At 35.6% G+C, this 23306-nt stretch overlaps 1 protein-coding gene and 1 pseudogene across 14 annotated transcripts in view; both read right to left on the bottom strand.

Moving 5' to 3' along the window:
* Positions 1–23306, bottom strand: part of NAALADL2 (N-acetylated alpha-linked acidic dipeptidase like 2) — a 1449120-nt gene that overhangs the window by 702568 nt on the left and 723246 nt on the right. The gene's annotated exons all lie outside the window — the stretch shown is intronic.
* Positions 5903–7681, bottom strand: LOC108588911 (polyadenylate-binding protein 2 pseudogene; annotated as a pseudogene).

The following is a 23306-nucleotide window of genomic DNA, read 5'->3' on the forward strand; positions in this document are numbered from 1 at the left end:
TGAATGGCATTAGTAGACACTAACAGTTTTATTTTATACTAGAATAAGTTAGAAAATACATTTGGTAATTACTATGTTTCCTTCACTGATGATGTATCTAGAAGGTAACAGGCCCTCAAATAAATGTTAGCATTTACAATTTTTGGTTGGTGCTATGATTTATTATTTTATTTTTACTATTATTTAATCCATAGCCTTTGATGACATTTCATTCATTTAAAAATTTCTATTTTTTACATAAGTTTTAAAATTTCCATAAAGTCAAGTAGTATGTATATATGTGCATCTATGTATGTATGTATGTATGTATGTATGGTTTTTCATTGTTGTTTTGTTATGATGCTCAGCTGAACAGTTTGGAGACTCCTGGGCCACAGATAGTGTAACCTATATTCACATTAAAGTAAGCTCATGACAGTTCACCCTTTAGAAAACAAACTATTTGCTATGAATTAAAAGAGAATCCCCCGTTTATAGGATAATAAATCAGATGTCAATTGAATAAAAGTCACTACTAATAAAGCAAACCAGTATATCAGCCAGAATTGCTGAATGTGATCTGAGCAGCAGCAGTCCAGTGTAACCAACATGAACACTAGTTGGCGGTAGACGGTGAGTGCCTAAGGCAGGCTGTCTATTCAGCCAGTCACATGTGGCTGCTCTGTGAATAAGAACTTGACAGCTCATTCTGGCTTCCATAGCTGACTTCTCCAAGGTGCCTGTTTGCCCATTTGTTGATCACATGATATGTGCTAAGTGAGAAAACCAGCTTGTAAATGCAGGCACAGATCTCACATTCTCTGGGACATCCATTCTCCGATTCATTACTAGAAGCTCCGTCTCATAGTGGGAGAGCCAGACAAATAAAGTGCTCGGACTGCGGGTGTGTCTGCTTATTTTTGCAAGTATGATTCATGGTTTAAACCAAGTTTGAATTTCAATTTCATCCAGTAGAACAGTCACTCTCCTTTCGCTACAACCCCAGCACTATTTATAGACTTATATTCCCAGCCTTACTCATCAACTTTACCTGCTCGGCCCTGAAGGCATTTGAATTCATAAATCCTATGACTAATCTGTAAACTACAGGAGGGCAGAAATTATACCCATTTCATTCACTACTGTGTATTTGACACCTCCCACAATGCCTTATATATTGCAGGCTATCGTTAATATTTGTTGAAACAAAGAATATATACATCAATGAATGGTAGCTTTGTATTCAGAATTTCAGAGCAAGCAGCAGAAAGGAGGTACAATTTGTACCTGAAAATGCCTACCCTAATAATCTTTATATCCCTTAAAAATGACCATTACTTGTTCCCATGTATGGAACTATGACAAATGAATGTAAATTAAAATAGGCTATCTGAACTGGCTATGCTACCAAAGTATAAATGTCAGTTTCTGATTTCTGGAAGTAAATATGATCAAAAAACTATTTTTGTGGGTACACTCACCATATAAGATATTGCTCTAAAAGACAAACAACTTATAGATGTACTGGCACCTGTCATATCCTTTTTAATAATAATCTGTCTGAGAGAGAAAAAATGAAAATGGGGAATTCTTAACAGCTGAGATAAACAAAGCTAAAAAATATCTGTTCATTGGTACAAAATCTGACAGTCTTATTTATGACTGGCTCTAGGATAGAGTGTGAAACCAAGAGAGGTATTGCCATCAACTTTTGTTTGTAATAGGTTAACCATGAATTTTTGGCACTTACCTCAATGACTTTTAGACAGACATATAGAGGTAACAGAACGTTTTCATCCTATCATTTATGTTCTTTTAAAACCTGTTGCTTACAAACATAGAATGATTCTTAATCTCATGCTGTACATGATCTAGAAATTTCATCTGCAAAATTGAGAAAACATATGCTGCCGGGGAAGTACAAAATGATTGCCTCTTTCTAATACCTGAGGTAGTAGCATGATCATAACAGTGTAAGACAACTTCTCCTTCTCTCAAAATAATTATGGCTCTCTAGAATTCAGCATCTGTTGCTACCAGATGTTACTGTCAAACACGTAAGCAATGGGTTTGAACACTGCACAAACCTGGCATGCTTCCAAGAGTCTTTGCCTGAATACCTCAGCAGAAGCAGGTGGCTTTCTGGAGTCCAAGATTTTAAGTATCATACTGCACTAATCCAATTCCATAAAGAGGAAATGGTTTTCTCTAATGATGAACTGAATCTGTTCAGGTTCAAGCCACTACTTTGGTGCTGCTGATAGACAGTTTTATAACTATGTTTTGAGTGGCAGGAACAAAAACTCTAACATTTAATATCAGTACTAAAAGAAGAAAAATAATTATAACCCAAAAGTATGTCATGAATTTTTCTCAAATATATGACATCCTGCTGTCATGGCAACTAACCAAAGGGTTTTGTACAAATGGGAAGAAAATATTATTTCTTAGAAAAATACATAGTGTTTTAGCTAGACTGTGGTTGGTTACTTACATAATACAGTTAGTATTAGAAAGATGCCAAAATCTTGATTAGGAGATGTGAATTTTAATAAAATATTTAATAAAATGATGTGCAATTCCTAAAATTGGAGACTGTATTTCCTTTCTGATATTAAAATAGGCCTCAGTTTATAAAATAATTAGTTGATCATAGTTGCATTTTTCTTATTTTAGTAAAAGTTTACAATCACAAACATATTTTAATAATTTAAATGTAAAATATCTATGCTTTACTAACATTTTAAAACAGGTTTGTTTATGCCATTAATAACAGGCACAATGATAAAATGAAATACATCTAACCAAGGATGTGAGAGATGTCTGCAATGAAAACTACAAAACACTGCTGAAATAAATCATAGATGCCATGCACAAGAAAGGAAAACACTGTATGTTCATGGATAGAAAAAAATCAATGTAAGTAAAATGCTCATACTGCCCAGAACAATCTATAGATTCAATATTATTACTATCTAACTAAAAGCATCATTTTTCACCGAATTAGAAAACATATTCTAAAATTCATATGGAACCAAAGCAGAGCCTGACTAGTTAAAGCAATCCTAAGTTAAAAAAGCAAAAAAATAAAAACAAAAGGAGGCAGATGTGTCACATTACCTGATTTTGAACAACCCTAAAAGGCTACAGCAAACAAAACAGCCTGGTACTGGTACAAAAAGAGACGCATAGGCCAATGGAACCGAATAGAGACCCAGAAATAAAACTGTACACCTACAGCCACTTGATCTTTGAAAAAGTAATTAAAATAAGCAATGGGGAAAGGACTTCCTATTTAATAAATGGTGCTGTGATAGCTGGCTAGCCATATGCAGAGGAATAAAAGTGGACCCCCATCTTTTCATAGTATCAAAAAACTAACCAAGATGAATTAGAGATTTAAACTATAAAAATCCTAGCAGAAAACCCAGGAATCCTACCAGAAAACCCACTCTGGACGTGGGCTTTGGGAAAGAAATTATGACCAAGCCCTCCAAAGTAACTACATCAAAAACAAAAATTGAAAAAAATCGACCTAATTAAACTAAAGAACTTTTGCACAGCAAAAGAAACTATCAACAGAGTAAACAGACAACTTAGAGAATTGGAGAAAACAGTCACAAATTATGCATCCCTCAAAGATCTAATATCCAGAGTCTATAAGGAACTTAAACATTTCAACAGCAAAAAACAAATAATGCCATTAAAAAGTAGGCCAAAAGTATGACACTTCTCAAAATAAGACATACAAGCAGCCAACAGAAATGTTTAAAAATTAAAATAGTAATCACCAGAGACATGCAAATCAAAACCACAGTGAGATACCATTTCATACCAGTCAGAATGGCTATTATTAAAAAGTCAAGGAACAACAGATGCTGATGAGGCTGCAGAGAAAAGGAATGTTTTTATACTGTTGATAGGAATATAAATTAGTTCAGTCACTATGGAAAGCAGTTTGAAGATTTCTCAAAGAACATAACAAAACTATCATTCAACTGAGTAATCCCATTACTGGGTATATAACCCCCCAAAAATAAACTGTTCTACCAAAAAGACATATGCACTCACATGTTCACTGCAGCACTACTCACAATAGCAAAGACTTGTAATCAACTTAGGTGCCCATCAGTGATAGACTGGATGAAGAAAATGTGACACATAATATGTCATGGAATACTACATAGCCATAAATAAGAAAACCATGCTCTCTGCAGCAACATGGATGCAGCTAGAGGTCATTATCCCTAAGGGAATTAATGCAGGAATAGAGAACCAAGTACTGAATGTTCTCACTTACACGTGAAAGCTAAATACTGGGTACAGATGGACAAAAAGATGACAACAATCAGCGCTGGGGTCTACTAGAAGGGGGAGCAAAGGAGGATGGCAATATTTGAAAAACTACCTATTGAGTACTAGGCACACTACCTGGGTGACAGGCACTCCAAACTCCAGCATCATGCAATATACCTGTGTAACAAACCTGCACGTGTGTCCCTTGAATCTAAAATAAATTTGAAATTATTTTTTAAAAATTATGTTTGCTTCTCTTAACTACAGATTTACTTCAAAAGATCTTAGTTGAACTTTTTCTAAAAGAATGACATGGACAAAATCAGTGTTTTTACCCAGAAAGATTTGCACAAATGCAGATAATTTGGGGACTACATTAAAATGAAGCCACTTACATCATATGCACTTTTTTCATTAAAATAGCTGGGCCATTTCAGATCTTTGAAGAAGAGTATGTATCAGTATGATGTTAGTAAATCATAATTTAATTAAAGTTAGTTAAAAAAAACTACCTTCCCTTTTTCAAAGAGAAAAGCGAAACCAGCAATTTCACATATGGAAGGCAAAATAGTCAAGTAATTGGTATTCCTATCACTATTTGTCAAACAATTACAGGGAAAAACATATACACGTGATGAAATAAAATAGTAACTTTCAGCTTCTTTATTTTTCTTTTTAGTTCATGTAATTGAAGCCACTCATTTTTCACAATCTAGTTCCTCTAGCACACTGTTAGTAATATATGTTATATGCCCTGCTTTGTGAAGCAAGTTAAAAGTAATCTGTGCATCTAATCTCATCTCTGACTTACCTACAATTTTTTAATGCATTCTCTACTGTTAATTATTTTAGCTTGCCAGTTAGTTATTAGTAGTCCCACCAGAGGGCAGACAGGAGAAAACGCAGACTATACAACTCAGATAAGCACAATACTGATAAGTTACTCATTTTTCTATACAAGTTTTGAAAAAAGGAGGACTGTGCATATTTGATGCTTATTTCAAATTATTTTCCATTATTTTCCACAGTCCTTCTCTTGTCTCTTTGTAGACCAGAGACTCACTTCGTGATCTACAGCTTACCTAAAATTAATTTTGGTGGAATTGAATTTATTTGGTATCAAGAAGATTATTTAAAAGTCAACAGACACACATGGACCAAATTTAAAATTCAAGAAAATTTACAATTACAGGTCAATAGGGAGACGTCAGCTGATGAGATTTTTTTCTATTCTGTAGGAATCACAAATCATACTTATAACTAAATACAGTATGTGTCAGATTTTCTACAACTGAGAATTATATTAATCTAATTTGTGTGCTGCAAAAACATGGAAAACAATTTCCACATCCCAGAAGTTAGCAGTACTTGATTCTAGCTATTTGTCTGAAACGGTAAAGAAGGGGTTTATTAATATTTGCCAAACGAGAGAGTACATTTCAAATAGCTTCAAAATTATTTGAAGTGGTAGGAAGAATCCTTTTAGGATGTCCTTTATTAAAAACTTTAAATAGTATAATTATTATAAGGGACAGTAAATCCTTATTGCAAAAATAATAATTTTGTGTAAAATTAATAGAAAACATTTATTTTTACAATTGTTTTTAATTCTTTTTTTTCCCTTCTTTCCTCATTTTTTCCCCTCTCTCCTCCTAATACATTTTTTTAGGAAGGGGAATACCATAATGCCGCTCTAGCCGGGCCCCTGTAGAGGCGCCCCCGGGCCCTGCTGTTAAAACCACTGCAGAATCGAGAACGGGAACTGTTGTCGTCGGTGGTCCGTGCACGGTAGCAGGCTCCTGGGAACCCCCGGTCTGTTGTGCCGATGCCTGCTCTATTGCTTCATTTTGGGATCACCTTGATTTGCCTTCCTCTAAATAGGGACTCATCCAAGGCCAAAGAAGTCCTCACTGACTGTCCGTCTGAGAACTCTATCCACGCAAAGCCTTTGGGATGGCCACTACATTTGGCACACGGTGTGGTCACACGGCTGACCGAACCACAGCCATAAGAGCGAGCTTCCAGCTCCTCGCTGCACCACAGCCCACACTGCAGCACAGACGGAAGGCACAGCAGCCTGCACCACCCCAGTGGACATACCATGGGCCAGCACTGCCTGCAGGTGGACTCAGTCACCTGCTTCTCTACCTGGTTCTATAGCTCCCGTGGCTTCTCAGCTGCTTCCTCCACCTCCCTCACTCGAGCTTTGACAGCTTCCAGCTCCGGGTCCTCAGTGGCGCCGTCCCCCGGGGTCACCCTCGACCAGTCCCGGCTCCTTCTCCTCCTGACCGCAGGGGGCTCCGGCCCAGGCCCAGGGCCCGGAGCTCCCGAGGGGTGGGGGGCGCGGGACCGGGGTGGCTCCTCTTCAGGCTCGGGCTCCAGCAGCAGCTCCTCAGGCTCCTTTTTTTTTTTTTTTTTTTGGAAGGTGAGTCTGTCCGGTTTGCAGGAAAGGTCTCGCGTGTAATCTTTGGTGAGGAGATGACATGATCGTATTGCAATCAGCGACCCCCAATGCATCTGTCCCGTGTCCTAGCTGCTGCTTGTTCAGTGGGCACTAAGAGATGCCTGAGAAGGACCCCAAACCAACGTCAAGGCAGCAGACAAGGGAAGCAGCCGAGGAAATCAAAGTGGGCCGTGCCTAGACAGGGCCGACCAGGGGACAGGCGAGTTGGCGGAGGAGTCGGCAGGGGCGGTCCAGCCGCTGATGTCCGTCCTGGGACCGACTTCGCGTGAACACACCTGGCGGTTCAGAGCTCTCTCAAGTCACATTCTCTCTTGCTGTGTGTGTGTGTGTGTGTGCATGCGTGTGTGTGTCCAGATATTTTATTAATTCCTTGGGCTATCTTTTAATTCAGGTAAAAAAAAAAAAAAAAAACAACTATAGAGAAGTATCAAGACAGTAATATAAAATTTAATGCTTAGGTGATCAGCAAATCAGCCAAGAAAAAAGTAAGACCCGTGGTTCAGCACTGCTTCTAAACAGCTTTCTCTTCGAGCCCAAATTCATTAATCTAGGCTTAAGAAAGGTCCAGTGAAATAAGAAAAATAATACACTTTCTCTCCAATAAGCTTCATCCATTGCTCGTCAAGCCAATAGAAGTATAGAAACCCATTTTTGTTAATTCTGTAGGCAACGTGTTCCATGTCCTTAACACAGATATGTGTGTGGGTTTGTGTTTATTGAGTGCTGCTGCTACGTAGGTCACTGGGAAATAGAAATTTATCTAAATCTAATTGGAAGAATGAGAGCAACCTACAAAATTAAAAACAGAGCTAAAGGAAGTGATACCAAGCCAATGGGCACTGAAGATTCAAAGGTCTAGAAACATTGATCACTGTGAGCCATGAAAACATGGTATTCACTAGGGAAATTTCACCACCACCTAAATGAAGACTAAGCGGAGTAAGGAAAATTACCCTGCCTATTAGCAAGCACTAGGAACCCCACCCCTCCCCACCAAATCCTTCTCTATCCAAGGATGCAATTACATATTTAAAATTTGATACATGTGAAAAAGTAATACATCAAATCAAGGAAAGAGAAACATGGTGCTGAATAAAAAAGGGGAATGTTTCTGAGAAAAAAAAAGACTTGTTAGTAGGAAGTAAAGGAGAATTTGAAACTTCTATTGAAAACACACAGGATTCCAAGGTCTGTTTGAAATGCTGTAATCTTGTATGAGAGGAAGCAACAGGCTGAGATTCAAAGAATGTTTGTCTAAATGAGTAAAAATTACCAGAAATACAAAACACAGTGGCAAAATCAAAAATCAGCATTGGAGGCATGAAACACAAGAACTGGCACAGGAAAAGAAAAATAAGATCAGGGATTTAGAGAATAAATCTGAAGAGCTCTCCAAAAATATGAAGAAAAAAATGACTGAAATAAGTAACACACAAAATTCTCTATATAGCATGATCCTACATGTGGGGAATATATTTAGTGAGAATAAACATGGAATATTCAAAGGTACTAAAAGTGGCTATCTCTAGATTACGTAATCATAAGAAAGTTTCACTCTTTTTCTTTATATTTTCTCAATATAAAATGTTTTGCACTTTTCAATGTATTACTTTTGCAATCAGAATAAAAATAAACACAAAACTCAACTTGACTCATATTTTTAGAAATAACCATTGATGAATGAGCTTTTTCTATAATCAATTCCTATTATCCAATCAATCTTAAATTAGAGACTTTGTAAAGCTAACATATTGAAATTATGAGAATGAAATAACCTAAGCACTCTCAATGGCCTTTGCTATTTCTCCATTTCAACTCTGCACATTTTAAAATTCCATGGAGCTGGAATTCAGAATTGATTCTAGCTTATAATTTAATGGCACGCTAACTGATTCTTGGTTTACACCATTCAAGGATAGTGTTTTACTGCCTTCTCTAGTAACTCAAGAGGAAATAAAACAGAATAAAAAGTAGCCTGAATATTTTTATTATTCTTTTAAATTATTTTAAGTCCTTTTAAAGAGTCTTTCTTTATGGTTTTGCTCAATTTCTCCTCATGGAAATTTAAAACAACTTCCTTTCATTCAAATTTTCATGAAGATAGAAAAACATCAATATTGTTTCTACAGTAATGTATTGCATACAGCAAGCCAGCATGATGAAGTGGAGGGAACACCAGCTTTGAGGTTAAATAAACTACAGTCAAATCCTAGGTCCATATTTACTGATGATATGTCATTGGCTAAGGAGGTAACCACTTCTTCAGCTTCCACATCATTAAAGGAAAACATTTGTTTAATGTTTTACACTAAGAATGTAAACTTAACTGAGAATAAATTTATTCCCCAATTCCCTGTGGAGCACCTGCTATGTGCCAATGTTTTATTTACAGTAATTTTAATATGTAATGAATTATTTTTCACAAAGTATGTTTACTCGTTTTAAAAGTGCTTCTCTTATTCTATACTAGCTTCTCTACAACGGTGGCTTTTAAATGTGATGCTAGATTAATTTTCTGTTTTTTTGTTTTGCTAACATAAACAATTAGATTACTGGCACTTTCAATATTTAAATTATATTGAGATGCCAAACAAATTGTTCTGTTTTTGTCACCTGTTGATAGCTGGTATAGAGCAGAGCTAGCAGTTTTCCACCAGCCTCCTCTCAGAAGTGACATGAAGCATCCCGATTTAAAATACTTCAGAGGACAGAACTGGTTTTTGGAATCAAAGGGAATAGCCTCTGCTTTGGCTAGCATATTTCATTGCTAGCCAAATTTTTTGCATGAATTAACACAGCTGAATATGAAGGTGCACTAAAATGTGGAGAAACATACTGTGCAAGAACTGCAAGATGGACACTGTTAGGTACTGACCAATGAGTGTGTGTATGAATGAACATGTGAACAGTTATTCAATTCTTGCTATACGCCTTCATGGGAAGGATTACGATTTGTGAATGAAGAGGTTGAGTCAAGTACCTTGCCCAAAGTCAGATAATATATTGTGGTGATGTCAAGCGTCAGAACTTTGCAGTCAAATACCCGAGGCTCCAAGGCCAATATTATTTCCCACAGAAGGAAGAATTAAATTTTCCAATATAAATATATATTTTAAAACAAATACTTTTCAATATACACATAATCATGCATTATTTAAAAGGCTACAATGTGACAGAAAGCACAAAAATATCCTACAGCACACATGAAAAGATATACTAACTACAGGTATTCATATCCCTCTTCAAATAGAGTTTGACAAGTTAAAATACATTTCAAGTAGCCAAAATCATGTAGGAATCAAATATTAATGCAAGATTTATCATCCTTATAGAATGAAGACTCAGTCATAGAACCAGCTTGTCTCTATAAAATACTGAATGAGATAGAACTGCAAATGCTACCTGACATAGGGTGCAGTACAATAAATCTAGGAGAAATTATTTAAACTGTGTTTTAAAAAAAAGAATTGGGGCAATAAAAGGTGGTTGGGAATAGGATGGGCTGTGGGTGCAGATTCATGGGTTTAAGTCTGAGTGCTGCTCTTGAGGAGCTTCGAGCAATTACTTCACAGCCCTGTACCTCGGGTTTCTCATTCGTAAAATCAAGATCATGTTACTACTTCATAAGGTTGCTGAGAGGATTAAGATAAAATACATACTAACACACCTAGTAACGCCTCAGTAAATGTTAAAAGTCAGGATGGTAGATGAGCAAAAGCACATTTGAAAATAAAACATGATTGATTCAAAGATTCCACATAATTATAAATGACATTAATCCAAAGCTTCTTAAATTTAACAATGGCATTTGCCATACTGTTTAATTCACTTTAGAAAATTTCTCAGACTTAGATGCACAAAGGAAAATGGTCAAATTTATTCAATGAGGACACGAATTGTACTAGACTAACTACATTGCCACAGCTACAAAATGTGATTTTTCAAACATATACTGAGAGCTTAAATTGTGTCATCCATTGTGCTGGGCATGAGGTTAAGGGTAGTTTAAGAATGAATAAGACTTAATTTAAGGAGCTCCCAAACTATTCCTGAAGACAAGAATGCAAACACCTATGGTGTTTTTCATTTATGCTATGCATTTACATCTTCAGAGAAAACTGTGACATACAAATGTTCTGTGAGGGCTGCTGAAGATTCTCCTGGCCTTCTAAATTACATCTTTTGTCCACTCTGACACTGCTTAAAATACCTCGATCATTTGAATAAAAAGGTGAAGTCCCTTGTTACATAATGAACATTCTCTGAAAGCAGAACATATTAAGCCATGAAACATTTAGCTCAAATTTATTTTATTTAATTGATTAGTAAGGCTCTGAGAATCTAGAGAGGAGAGAAACTAGAATAAATACCCTCAACACTGTAGTTTCAGATCAATCTGCATAAGTATGCCTGCTACCCAATCTAAACTGATACTCTCTAAACACCATGACAGCTTTGCTGTACTTTCTTATGGAATGTATAGATTTCTACATTGTAATATGTCTTTCATATTTTTTAGCTGAGTTTATACTGGATATCCCAGTCAAGCTTTGCTACTGATGCTTTTACTCCTAGTTAATGAAATCATCTGGCCCTCTACTCTCTGTATTTTAAAACTCCTGTCTTCACTTTCTCCTCTATGACCATGTAGACTACATATCCATGACTTGAATTTCTCTTGATTCAATTGTATTTCTACTCCACCTGGCTGACAGACGTCCACCCTAGACTGCAACAGTGGTACCCATAACTGGCATCTAAACTTGACCTGTTGAGAACTGCTGAAAAAAAAAAAAAAAAAAAGGAGCTATGAACATTCTCAGGTTGATGAAACAATTTGTAATGTGGGTTCCCCAGAATCAAGGAGAAGCAAGATGATTGTTTGAGAGGTGACTTTCTGTACCCACAGCAGACTTTCACTGAGCTAACAACAGGAAGCCATGGGCTGAACATACTCCCCATGGCTTAGCAGTGATTGCCTCCTTGGAAAGGAATCCGGTGTGCATCCATATCTACCATATTGCATGATGATGGACTCCTTTATCCTCCAGTGATTGCCTCCTTGGAAAGGAATCCGGTGTGCATCCATATCTACCATATTGCCTGTTGATGGACTCCTTTATCCTCCAGTGATTGCCTCCTTGGAAAGGAATCCGGTGTGCATCCATATCTACCATATTGCCTGTTGATGGACTCCTTTATCCTCCAGTGATTGCCTCCTTGGAAAGGAATCCGGTGTGCATCCATATCTACCATATTGCATGTTGATGAACTCCTTTATCCTCCATGATGGTTTGAAACCTTTCTACAATCCCATAGTGAATTAAAACCTCACTGAAGTTATTTTTGAAAATTCTCCACTCCGTGGAAACTTACCTGCGCTATAATTCCTTGTCCCCTTTCTGCCCCACCTTAAGTGATTTACTGCCAAGGAAAAGGGTAAGATATCAGACAAGAGCATGCTCAACTGTGTCACTTCACCTATATACTTATCTGCTCCACATATTTCCTCTGCTTTCTTCTGCAAAAACACTTCAATAACGTCTGTTTACTTTTCTATGTAGTCTAAATTTTTTTTGGGGGGGGACAGAGCCTTGCTCTGTTGCACAGGCTGGAGTGCAGTGGTGTGATTTTGTCTCACTGCAACCTCCGCCTCCCGGTTTCTAGCAATTCTTTCTCTGCCTCAGTCTCCCAAGTAGCCGAGATACAGGGGCCCACCAACAACCTTGGCTAATTTTTAGATTTTTAGTAGAGGCAGGGTTTTACTATCTTGCAGGGCTGATCTTGAACTCCTGAACTTGTGATCCACCCACCTCAGCCTCCTAAAGGGCTGAGAGTACAGGCGTGAGCCACCACCCCTGGCCCCAAACTTCTTTACATGGCTGGGATTCCCTTTTGCAGCCAGGCCCCTGTCTATCTCACCATTCTCCCTTATGTCCCTCCCTTTGTTAAACTCACGCTCCAGCCAAGTGTAATGGTTTAGTTCACAGCAATCACTTGCTCTTGGACATCCCCTCATGGTATGTACATGGTATGTATGTAATTTTAACTCTGTGCTGAACACTCTTTACCTGCCTTCTTTGCTTAGTTAATCCCAAGTTATTATTATTTTTTTATCTCAATCTATTGAGACAACTAACCTTGACCTCTCAAGGTGGTGTTCATGTGTCCCTTTTATCTGCATCGATAGTACACTGTCTTGCCTTTATCATGGACTCAGCACAGTATGTTGTAGTGCATAATTGTCATTCCCCGTAGACTATAAGCAACCTGAGGACAGAGGTCTGATCTCATGTATAGGGTACATGTTCTAGTCCCACATGAATACCTGACATCTAATGGGTTCTCAGTATTTCTTTTAATGGACTGTTATTATAACGTATACCTTTTATTGAGGTCTAGAACTGTGTTAGGTACACAAAATGCAGCATTGAATTTATTCTTCACAAACATTCTACCAGATGGCCAAAATTTTCACTCAGAAACCAGGTACTGAGGGCTTTAGTCAAGTGCCTGAAGTCCTAATACAGATTACAGATAGAGCTAAGATCTAAGCCAGGTTTGTCTGACTGGATGTAAGTCCCTTTGTTTATCTGTATTATCCCTACAGAAGACTCTAAGCCCCTCAGAGGCAGGCTCCTTTCCAATCTACTCATGTCATTTAATTCAATCCTTTTTTATCCATTACCCTACTGCCTCACCACCCAACTAGCACTCTGTAAATATTAGTTGACTGAAGGGTAAATTGTTACAATTTTTATCAGTTGTTACTCCTTTGTTAGAGTTTTATGCTTTGCCTTCGACCCAACTACAAAGGGCATGAAACTAATTCCCTTTGCATATTTTTTTAAGAAATGCTTTTTACTGTAGAGAAATGAAAGTTGAAGACTAATGCAATCTTCAAATATAAGAAGAAATATCATTTGATGATAAGCACCTAGTCTTTGTTTCAACTGAAGATAGGGTTAGAATAATAATTTTAAATTACAGAAAGAATGAGTTAGGTTACAAGTTGAACAAAATTACCTGAATATGAATAATAAAATATAAGAAGATAATACTAAGGGAAGATATATGAATCATCATCTATGTAGCATTTGAGAATAATGTTGATAGAGAACTATCTATTTGAGCAGCAGAGACATAGGAAATAAATTACCACTTCTAGGCTTAGAAATGTATGTTCTCATCATTCTTATATGATAGTAATGACTTTTGCATTTCTAAGAAAGATAAAATTGTATGAACAAAAAGAAAGGAATATTTCCACAATACAAATTACCAAGTAGAAAGAAAACTTCTCTTTTCCAATGAATCAATTTTTCAGGTATAAATATCTAATGCCACATTTTATTTTTTTATAATTTCCAAAACATAAATGAATTGAAAAGGAAAAGAGAAGCAGTAATTCTTAAGAAAATGAATAAATCTGATGATAATATCATAGTTATGTCTTCCAAATATTTAATCAAAATATTTGCTTAAAAAATCTAATTTCTACCAGGATATTTTTCAAACAAAACATTTCTGAGTGTCAGAGGGTGAGGTTTGTATTTGTTTTTAATATGTCATTTGACAGAAAAATTCAAAGAAAAAATATTTCAGTTATTTTAAAAAAATACATTTAAAATACATAATTTTTACAACTCTTGAAAAAATATTTGTAAAATAAACAAAGTAAAACAGATATAAAATATTATATATATATATATATATAAAGGATGACTTCTTTCTTAGCCCTTTAGTGCAATTCACCTTCTTATGTACTATAGATGTAAAAGCAAACTACCAATAGCAGTATATATTCACAATTTCTTTTCTGTATTTTCTACATTCAAAAATATTTGTAGCTGGGCATGGTGATGTGTGCCTATCGTGTCAGCTACTCAGGAGGCTGAGGCAGGAGGATTAGTTGAACCCAGGAGCTTGAGTTCAGCCTAAGCAATTTAGAGATAAGCCATCTCTAAAAAATAACAATAAACATAAATATTCTGTACAGCAGAGCAATTTTTAGTAAGTTTGCAGCAAACTCATTTGGTGGCAAAAATCTCATCATTACTGACATTAATCTAAAGGCATCCCATCATGGGTCAAATGTTTAGTTAAACAAATATTAATATTTTATTGCTTGTACCAAATCCTACTGGGGTGCTATGAATTATATAAGATGTTAGGCTAAAAAATCCCAAACATGTGAACGTTAGCATACCTGCCCCCAAGAGTTTTGGATAACAAGTTATGGATCTTTACTTCCAGGAGATTGCCTATAGGTTATATTAATTTTTCTCAGCATTCATTTACTGCTTGGCAAATTTTCTCAGTCCATGTATCTCTGTATTCAGTCTTCTAGAACAGTCCCAGTGATTATCTTTTGCATTCCCTTCTTTGATTTATTGAATCTCAGTGTTCTCTTGGATTTCCTTTCCTTTCTGGCATTTGTTTCTCACCCCATCCTCTGCTTTGAAACTCCTTTCATTATCTGCATCCAATTTGAAATCCTCTAGATCTGGTCCCTCAACCCCACCCCATGGTCAGCCTTTGAAGAGGTAGAATTATTTTCTAATGGAGGGAAATTAACAATGTGGTAAGAACGTTCTTTTGGAAGATGGTGTTTGACATTTTTTTTTTATCAGGAGATTTAAAATTTGAGTCAATCTCCTGTCATATTAATTCCACTTGTAGGAATGTAATCCAAAAAAATCTGAATATGAAATATACTTTATGTACAAGATTATCTATATAAAGATTAACTATAAGGTTTAAAAAAGTGATAATTTGTGTGCACAAAAATAAGGATGGGTTAAATAAATTATGGCATGTCATTTTATGGTATAGCATACACCCATTATAAATAATAATTACTAAGAATAAGTACAATCATAATTAGAAACAATGTGTTATGAAATTCTAATGCTATAAAGTTAGGTTAAATAAATTTGTTTAAAATAATATTTGTGGGTGAAACATTTTAAAATATTATACATACTTGTACAAAGGAAACGTATCAATCAGTGTGCTAACTATGGTAGAACTAATGAAGATGTCTTTTATTTTCTGTACTTATGCATTTTCTGAGTTTTCCATAATGGGAGATTATTATTGTGCAATGAGAAATATTTTTCTTTAGTATAAAAGAAAGAGATAAGTTTAAGACTACTAAATTTTATAATACAGATATTTAGTACTACTTGTCATCTTGTAAGGGGTCAATTTCAATGAATTCCATCATTAAGTTTCCAGAACAAAAGCTTAAGTGGGAGTTTATGAAGGAAATTCTATAACACAGACATTTATTTTTGTCCACCAATGCTTGCCAAGAGTTATTTTTAAAACCAAAGCCTTATTTGATGAATCATTTCAAATAAATATCGTAATTTTTATTGACTTATGCAAACACAAGGTCACTGTTACCTCTTAATTTCCAAAGATGGTAATCACACTATACTCTTCAGAAAGTAGAAATCTGCTAAATAGTGTTGCCCTACATCAATCAAGCCTTCAATTGGTAGCAGATTTTAAAGTATGAGGTCATTTTTGAAGAACAGCCTCATTACTGTGAAAATCCCATTTAGCATCTTCAGAAAGAAAAAAAAAAGCGGGATTTTGATTTTTCTCTTCAAGCATGCTTATAAAAATTTGCATCACAATGTCTGTGATATTAAATGGCTTAAAGAGGAACAAATATATAGTTTCTCTGACCCTCTCACTGGCCTCCCGGTCCCCTAATCAGTCCTTCAACCTATACCTGGGACAACTTACCTGCTGCCTGGTCTAGTGCCACTTTAACCCGTCCTTGGAGAAAGTTTAAAGCACTGGAATAGTTGTGCTTTATCTTAAATCACTGGAGTAGTTGAGCTTTATCCATTTTATTTAGAGATGTCCAATGACCATTTAAGCTAGACACAGTGATATCAAATATCTATGAGACAGTGATAAACTGCTTCGGAGCTTCCTGTCTCCCTCAAGTCAACTCTAAACTCTTGGCCCCACAACCTGACTTAAATCCTATCTCAGCTTCACTGTATATGTTTTCCCAACTTTCTTTGTTCTCTTAGACTGCAATGATGTAACTTTGGCTCCTTCAGAAACCAGAAGCATTGGCCCCTCAAATACTCTGCCTCCCTCTCTCACCTTATCTTTCCTCTCTACACCCTAAGGAATACATTCACAAATTAAAACATGTGCTTTTTAGTCACCTAAACTTGTGCCCATACTCCCATTTCTTCTCCCCATAACACTTGAACTCTGGGTCTGCATATAATTTGCACTGGTCTTCTGTGTCAGGGTTCTGATTCTGATATTTAATGTGCTATAATGAGCTTCTCAAGGCTTATTCTAAACTTTTTTCTCTAGAACTGATATTCTGTCTGGTTCCTAAAATTCTGCTCTCGGAACAACTTCCAAATTTTTCGGTGTTTTTTACTTAAATACATACTTATTTTCTTGATCTCAGATTTCTTATCAAGACACCTACCTATTTCTGACATTAGCTTTCTCTATCCTCCAGGTAATATTCATAGGATCTTAGGATCACCTGCTCTGCTCTGAAAGTAGTAGTATGTCCACGATCTGCACTATATTTCTATGGGCTTCTTGTTACAATTTGAATTTAGGTTTTGAAATCAACATCTTTCTTTTGGACTTATTTTTTTCATCAGTAATTCTTAATCACTTTATTTCATTAACTTCGTGGCATTTATTAAAAATTTTCATATGCCAGTGAAAAGTCCTGTAAGCTTTATAGTGTTGGTTATTTATATACGCTTACTCTACAAATCTGTGTTTATATGTTTTTGTGTGCATATAATTTTTTGAGAGGAGCCTAGGGATATTAGCAAAGGAAACTCAAGGATTTTTTTTATTACTATACGAAGAAATATATGCCCTCATTCATCTTCCCAACACAATGAATTATCAATTTTCTTGCCAAGTATATTAAATGATTTTGAAATAAACCTCTCACAGGTAACAATGATGCTCTATTAGAATTCTTCACATTTACTGAGAATTAACTCATTCCTCCCCTTGGGGAAATCTGTACTCTTGGAATACTTACAGGGATTTTAAGCATAAACATTTAAACTGTTAAGGGATGTTATTTTTGAACAAAACGTTATGTGCATTAGTAGTAGAACAGAAGCCATCTATTTGTTAATAAATAGCTACAAACAATATAAGGAAACAATTATTCTATATCTCTACAATAAGAAAAGAAAAAACATCAAAACTTGAACTATGTTTATATAATTATTACTTTAGTTAAATTGATTTATGCTTTATTTTTCTGATAAAATGTAAAGGAATTTTTTAAAAGATCAAGTATCTTGGAGCCAAGACGAAGTAAACAGACAGGTATTCATGGTCTCAGAGTGGAGGTGGTAGGAAAACATCTAAGAAAAGTAATAATAGTCTGGAATTTTAAGTTATTCCCTGCTCAGTATCATCACACTTTATCTCCCTTACTTAATGCTTCAGCCTCACCCCTAGTCTTCAAAAGAGCTTTATGAACTATTAAAAATGGAGACAGCATCTGTACCCTGCTACATTTCTTGCTCAATCTGTCTTTTAATGCTATATATTGAAAATAATATTTAGGTGTAGGGGTTAAGAATTAGGGATTATGTACGCAGAATACCGGGCACATAAAATCAAAACACTGCAACTATTATCCATTTTTAAGCTACAAAACAGTCATAAAAAAGGAGCCCCCAAAAAGCTGGGTAGTCAATGACTCACGGTGGAGTAAATGTATGGATTATGTCGACTAGTATCATCACACTTTCAGGAAATACGATAGAAATGTGCACAAATAACTCTGCAGTTGGAAAAACAAAAGTTGCAGGTACAGGTTAGGCTTTGGCTACAAGTTACCTTGAAGCTCTTTGTCAACATCATTCTCCAAGGGAGCTGTTTCTTTATCGATGTCTCACATGGCACTTGAGCACATATTACAAGATAAGATGCCAAGACGCCATCAGAATAGAAGCAACAAATAAACCGTGATTGTAGACAAGCCATGCACAAATGGAAGACATAGTCACTGTAAATGTGTGTGTGTGGACAGGTAGCTCCAAACTTAATTGTGTACATAACTATAGAAACACCCAGAAAAACACTACTCAGAGGCCAGATAGATGATTATCTGGAGAATTAGCAATGTGCATTATGTGCTTAAAAATGATGCCAACTAGTTGATTTTGGGGAAATCTTTTAATCTTATGTTCAGTTACATCATCTCGAAGGAAAAGCATTCAAAATCAACCTACAAATATCAGCTGGCATTTCTATACACTAACAACAAGCTATGAAAAAATTAAGAAAATAATCCCTCTGACAGTAACATCAAATAGAATAAAATACTTAGAAATAACTAAAGAGGTGAAATAGCTGTTCAAGCAAAACTGTAAAATAATGATAAAAGAAATTGAAAAGAGACAAATAAATGGAAAGATATACTATGTACATGAATTAGAAGAACTGATATTGTTAAATTGTCCATAGTACCCAAAGTGATCAACAGATTCAATGCAATCCCTAACAAAATCCCAATGGCATTTGTCACAGAAATAGAAAAACCAATCTTAAATTTGTATGGAATCATAAAAGACAGTGAATAGCCAAAGTAATCTTGAGAAAATAGAACAATGCTGGAGGTATCACATGTCCTGATTTCAAACTATATTATAAAGCTACAGTAATCAAAGTAGTGTTGTACTAGAATAAAAACAGACATATATACCAACGAAACAGAATAGAACCCACAAATAGACATATATATGTGTCAAATTAGATGGCTTAAAGAGGAACAAATATGTAATTCTATCTGACCCTCTCACTGGCTTCCAGGTCAACTAGTTTGACAAGGGTGCCAAGAATACACAATACAGAAGGGAAAGTTTCTTCAATATATGGTATTGGGAAAGTTGGGTATGTACAGGCAAAATAATTGACGTTGGACCCTTGTCTCACACCACATACCAAAGTCAACTCAAAATAGATAAAAAATTTCAAGATGGGACCTGTAATCATAAATTCCTAGAAGAAAACATAAGGAAAAAGTTCTGTGGCATTGGTCTTGACAATGACCTTTTGGACATGACACCAAAAGCTTAGGCAACAAAAGCAAAAATAAACAAATGGAACTATATAAAGCTAAAGAGTCTATTCATAGCAAGGAAATAATCAACAAGATGAAAAGGCAACCCACAGAATGGGAAAAATGTATTTGTAAACCTTATATCTGATAAGAAGTTAGTAGCCAACGTTTTTAAAGAATTTATACAACCCAATATGAGAAAACAAACAAGGTGATTTTTAAAACAGCAAAAGACCGTAGCAAACATTTCTCCAAAAAAAGACATTAAAAAGGCAAAGAAGTGTATGAAAAGGTACACAATATCACTAATCACTGAGAAAATGCATATCCAACCTACAATGAGATATCACTCCACAGCTGATAAGATAGCTATTATCATAAAGACAAGAGACAAGTGTCGGCCAGGATGTGGAGAAAATGCACTATTGTTGGGAATGTAAATTGGTACAATCGTTATGGAAAGAGTACAGAAGTTCCTTGGAAAGTTAAAAAGGCACTACTATATGATCTAACAATCCTCATTCTGGGAATACATTGAAAGAAATTAAAATCAGTATTTCAAAGAGATATCTATACTTTCGTGTCAGTGCAGCATTACTCAGAGTTGCCAAGATATGGGAACAATCTAAAAGTCCATCAAAGAATGAATGGATAAAGGAAATGTAATACATGTACATTTACATATTTATAGATATACAATGAAATATTATTCGGCCTTAAAAAGAAGGAAATCCTGCAATTTGTAATAGCATACATTAATCTGAAAACCTTTATGCTAAGTGAAATAACCCAAAAACAGACAATAACACGTTTATGTAGAATCTACCAAATCAAACTCATAAAAGCAGAATATAGAATGGTCATTGCCAAACACTGGATAGGGGTGGGGAATGGGAAGATGTTGGTGAAAGACTACAAAGTTTTTAGTTATAAGATTAATAAGGCCGGGCGCGGTGGCTCACGCCTGTAATCCCAGCACTTTGGGAGGCCGAGGCGGGTGGCTCACCAGGTAAAAGATCGAGAACATCCTGGTCAACATGATGAAACCCCGTCTCTACTAAAAATACAAAAAATTAGCTGGGCATGGTGGCACGTGCCTGTAATCCCAGCTACTCAGGAGGCTGAGGCAGGAGAATTGCCTGAACCCAGGAGGTGGAGGCTGCGGTGAGCCGAGATTGCGCCGTTGCACTCCAGCCTGGGTAACAAGAGCAAAACTCCGTCGCAAAAAAAAAAAAAAAAAAAAAGATGAATAAGTTGCAGGGATCTAATATACACCATGATGACTAATGTACACCATAGTGACTATAGTTAATAATGTACGGTTTACTTGAAATTTGATAAGAAATCAGATTTTAAGTGTTCTCAACACGCATACACACACACACACACACACACACACAATGGTAACTATGGGTAGGAATGGATGTGTTAATTAATTTGACTTTGGTGGCAGGATGAGGTGGCTCACACCTGTTATCTCAGCAATTTGAGAAGCCAAGACAGGCAGATCATTTGAAGTCAGGAATTCATGACCAGCCTAGCCAACATGGCAAAACCCTGTCTCTACTAAAAATATAAAAAAAATTGGCTGGTCATGGTGGCACACACCTTTAGTCCCAGCAACTCTGTGGGCGGAGGCAAGAGTATGGCTTGAATCTGTGAGGCAGGGGTTGCAGTGAGACAATATCCTGCCACTGCACTCCAGCCTGGGTGACAGAATGAGACTCTGTCTTAAAAAAAATAAAGATAATTAGTACACAATGTATACATATATCAAATCACCATGTTGTACATCTTGAATATATAAATTTTTGTGAGTTAAATATTTTAAATAAAAATAGCATTTAATATATTTAAAAAGCAAAGTAAAAATATTGAATTTAATGGCATTTACAGTCTCTTCTAGTTCTAACATCCTATGATCCTATGAATCTATATAGATCATAAAGAATCTGAAATGAAAAGAATGCACCGGAGATTTATAACACTTCCTTTTGTGAAATTCACTCATACCTAAATCTCAATATTGAAAATACATTTCTCTTTGTATTTCCTTATACCTATTGCTCAATTTCCAAATGAACTGAAACAATAGAGCTGGACATTTTTCCAGTCTTCTGTACAATGATGAGAATACAGAATGAAATCAAATAAGTGAAATCTCAGCAGGCCATAGGATTGCCTACTAAAAACACAAAGGAGAAAAAAGAAGGTAAATTGAAGAAATGATACTAATCAAATGGTCCTATGGTTCTTTAATGTAGCTAATCTTTATTGAAAATTAAATCATTTATTCCAAATCTTGAAAGATTAGACAACCATGCTGTTTAAATAGCTAAGAATTTAAGAACCTTTATGTTTAACCCTACATTTTTCTTTCCAAAGAAAGATTGAAATTAATTTTAATCACAAGAACTTTCTTCACAATTAAAATCACTTTCAAATAAAATATAGTTAATAGCATTAATTTCCTAAACTATTCTCCAAGATACTCCAGTATTTATTTATATTTTGCTTTCCAGTAACACTGTAATTCTTCCAGGAGAGAAATCTTGACAATCTTCTATATTACTTAGCCAAGAGATGATACAATTCACAGATGTGTATGGTTCACACAAAATATATTTCTATTTTGGGTTTTGTAATTATAAATGCAAATATACTTAGCAGCAAACAAAAACTCATATAAGAATACAGAATGGAAATCAATAAACTATAACTACACTATATCACATCTATTAATATTTTGCATTTTTATTTTCATGATTTTTATATTACATGTCTTTCATAATATCTATTCATTTATTTATTTTGAGACAGGGCTTGCTATGTTGTCCAGGCTGGCCTCGAGCTCCTGAACTCAAGCAATCCTCCTGCCTCAGCATCCTGATTAGTTGGGAATACAGGCGCTCACCACCATGCCCAGCTATTAATATTTAATCATATATTGAAAACAGTATGAACAGTAAATAATGCTAACTGAAATTATTAAATTTGAGTATAGTCAGTATAAATATAACAATGTAAAGGTTTCTTAATAATAATATTTCCAGAAAAGGGTCACAAAATGTACAATTAAGCTGAGAGTTTAACTGAAAGAATTGCAGGATCCATTTCTTCCTCTTTAGATTCTGTTAATACTATGGTCAAAAAAAAAAAATTTTTTTTTGAGGAAATTTTCAGGAAAATGTCTGTCCTTGGTATGCTTGCAGGAGCCCTCCTGTGAACCAAGTAAACTGTTTATAATGCCCAGAGGTGTCCCACGTCCGTCCTGAAAGTAAATATTTCTGCTATTCGTAGACTTACTATGTCAACTCCATTCATCTTTGGACATTACCACAGGGATACCTTATAGGAGAAGAGATTTCCAAAGCAGTTCTAACTCATCCAATGTACCACAGGCTGGGATATAACCTACGACCTAAACTAAAACGCTTCACTTTGCAGGGAGGAAGGAGACAATGAGGTAAA

This window comes from Callithrix jacchus, chromosome 17 (assembly GCF_049354715.1).
Source record: "Callithrix jacchus isolate 240 chromosome 17, calJac240_pri, whole genome shotgun sequence".
NCBI lineage: Eukaryota > Metazoa > Chordata > Mammalia > Primates > Cebidae > Callithrix > Callithrix jacchus.